This window comes from Notothenia rossii (assembly GCF_949606895.1).
Source record: "Notothenia rossii genome assembly, chromosome: 4".
Classification (NCBI taxonomy): domain Eukaryota; kingdom Metazoa; phylum Chordata; class Actinopteri; order Perciformes; family Nototheniidae; genus Notothenia; species Notothenia rossii.
The window spans coordinates 68,193,763-68,197,173 of NC_136902.1; the positions used below are offsets into that span (position 1 = coordinate 68,193,763).

The window sequence follows — 3,411 nt, forward strand, 5'->3', positions numbered from 1 at the left end:
AGCATTGTTTTCAAACACTTTAATTAAAAAGCTGCATTCGGAAAGCCACAAAGAAAGGAATATAATAGAGAGACATGACATAATGGGGCAAGCTATTTGTAAGACTATGGACTGTAACCCTGTCATCTGCTTCCTATTTTTCCCAGAAAAGCAGAGCACCAAACACTACTGCTACCATGTGTGTTCATCTCTCTTTCTTCCATTCATTCACTTCTCAATCTTAAATGCATGTGACATACTGTATAAAGATATTCATAAAGGAAATGTGAACTGCACAATGATAAAGGTATTCTTTGTGAAGCAAGGCCACGTGAAAACGCATACCTCTTTTAAACATTTATCCTGGCTTCCGGTCCAGCACAGAGATGGAAGCTTAGAGCAACACGCTCCCGACCTAAAATATCTAAAAACACTGTCCGAACAACGCAATCCAACTCTTTGAGTGCATTTAAGTCAACGGGGAAATATCGGACTAACGAAATATGTCCAGAAAAGGAAAGAGAAATACAACACAAAGTAAAAAGCTTGGCGAGGAAGAAATCGATCAGCTGTCTCAAGTCAGCAACAGCATGGATGATGACACGCAGCCAGATGACGCAGTTCCCAGCGGGGAAGCTCATATGAGTTTAATTCTAAAAGAGCTGCGAGACTTTAGAAAAGACTCCTGCCAACAACTCAGCGGAATAAAGGAAGACATCAATAAAATCAACAAAAGAATGGAGGAAGCAGAGGAACGAATTGACGCAGCCGAGACCAGGATCCAGTCATGGGAAGAGGTGGTATCTGGCCTAGTGAAGCTACAGGTACAGCCAGAGGCTAAACTGACGGACCTAGAGGGACGAACACGCCGCGAGAATGTAAGGATTTACGGAGAAGAGGAAGGAGCAGAAGCCATGTCGACATCGGTGATCGCATTTGTGGAAGAGCTACTAATTAAAGGCCTGGAACTGACCCCCTCTACGCTACATATTGAGAGGGCGCACCGTGCGCTCCGTCCCAAACCGCCGGCCGAGGCCTCACCGAGATCTCTAGTGTTGAAATTGTCAAGTTTTAAAATGAAAGAAGACGTAATCAAAAAAGCCTGGCAGAAAAAGGGTTTTTATTTCAAAGAAAAAAAGGTCAACGTGGACCATGATTACACACCTGAATTGCAGAGAAGGAGGAGGCAGTATGCGGAAGCCAAAGCGACACTAAAGGAAAGAAACATAAGATTCCAGAGCCCATTCCCGGCCAGATTAAAAGTATTTTATGATGATAATCCAGTGGTCTACAACTCGGCTGAGGAGGCAACAGCAGACATGGTGAAGAGAGGGATAACAGTGACTGTCCTAAAAAATCCGAGCTCGCTACTGGACCAGATTAACCGGCTGACCTGGGAACCCAGCAGAAAGCGAGGAGGTCAACTACACCCGAGCTCCAAGCAACATTACAAGGAACGGCTCTGAAGCTTCGACATCGGGATATCTGATAAGTAGCCTATGTTTCATAAACGCCCTCTTTAATGGATACTCCTTTCTAAACATTTATCATATTCCTTTGACACCCATCCTTAGATTGTACTGTTGCTCTAACTCCAAATTAGATTTAATTTGCATCAGTGCTTTTATTGTTCATCTCTTCTTTCTGTTTTCTTTTTGGAGACATCTGGAATATAAGCAAAATGCTTCAACAAACAAGAGAAACGCCGCCTTGTCTCATTATAGCAAATCAACAGGGAACAAAGCTGTCTGACTAAATTACATCTCGGCAGAAATGACATAAAAAAGTCCCTAAACAAATACAAGAAGGCGAAGAAGAAGGGAAAGCTGCCATCACACTGTATCATAGAAGAGAATCAGTTTGCACAACGGTTCATGGCAACAACAAAATACCACGAAGCGAGAAAATTACGGAATACTTTCAGGTTGAAAATGTTCCATCCCTCCCTCTGTCGGTTGCCATTAGATAATGCCTTTTTGTCCGTCCTGATCTCCCCCAATTTGCAGTGAAATCATTTCCTATTACGCATGGGTCAAATTTTAGACAATTATCAACACTATATAACCGTGTTAAATCCTCTTCACCCTGTTTTACATATTTTTGGAGGTGACTTTACAATCATTTTCCAGGCATTCAGTCGCTGGCAAGCATACAAAAATAAAATCCATCTTCGTCTACTTGAGGAAGGATAACCCTTTTGATACTTCGCAGTAGGGAGGAATATTAATAGTGTGGGAAACGGGTAAACAAGCCTCCAAAACAAGGGAGGATATAGTACCGCCTAACTGGTTGATTACAGCATAATCTATATGTGTGTGTGGCTGTGTGGGCTTGCATTTGTGTGTGTAAAGGTGCCTGTGTTTGTGTGGAGGGGAGGGGGAGATGGACAAACCCAGGGGTCCGTTTATCTAAGCTGACAGAAACAATTTACAGCACTGCCAAATGGGGAGCAAGCGCCCCTCACACACAGAGTGAACTGGAGGGGAACCAGACAGAGAAAGCAGAGTGTGTGGCGTTAAGAAAAAGCCCTGTAACACTCTGCTGCTACCAATAACACCGGGCTGGGGATGAGATCTGGACCCGTAATTATTTTGTCATGACTGACCCCCAAATCCATCTATCCCTCTATCGCTCCTTCATTTCATCGATTACTGCCAGCAGCTAATGCTTCTTCACTGATGTCAAATAGAAATGTTTCAAAACTGGCAATTATTTGTTGCAGATCTGGATACAAGAGTGTCCTTGTTGTGTCTGTTGCTAAACATTAAAACATGTTCTGTACAGTCAGGCCATCGGTGGTTCAAGGTTGGGGGGGAGTGGGGACTGAGCTTGGACCCCTTTGTGGCCCTACTCCAAAAGAAGAGTCTACGATGATACTGTTGCAGCAGAGACTGTGCTGTCATTTGGGCTGAAGTAAACAGGGATATGATTTGTTTGATAAAAATCATTAACACAAATGATGTACTAAAACACCAATCATGTTGTTTAAGTTTTGTTTTTATGTCCGCTATGATTTACAGTATACTAAACTGAAAATGTTGAAATCTTGAGCACTGTCTTTGACTCTATTGTTCCACATTGAATGAGCCCCTCCCATTAAATAACTGACTCCCCAGTAACATTGCCACTGAGACCGGCCAGAATTAATCTGGTCTATATTTACTAACAATGATCTGCTTTCAGTAAGAATCACATCACTATGAGACGATATGAAAGTATTTTAAAGCATGGACGTTCATTCTTGACCTTTGAAAAAGTGTGTTTGTGAAAAAAATATCCAAACTGAGAAAAATCCAATTATTAGTTTTACGTGAGCTTTCAAACACATGATAAAACTATAAGATGTGTATAAGCTCAGAAAAAAGGGGGGGACCTTTGCCATCGTTCTCTTTGTCACAAATGCTGATTCCTTCATTCTCAAATCTTAAATGA

General features: G+C 42.1%; 1 long non-coding RNA gene across 1 annotated transcript; it reads left to right on the plus strand.

The window, feature by feature from the left end:
• The first annotated feature begins 366 nt into the window (after positions 1 to 366).
• On the plus strand, positions 367 to 3,029 carry LOC307038006. The gene is made up of 2 exons (XR_013807848.1): positions 367 to 1,471; positions 1,641 to 3,029. It is a non-coding gene; the product is annotated as an uncharacterized lncRNA (long non-coding RNA).
• Positions 3,030 to 3,411: the final 382 nt, after the last annotated feature.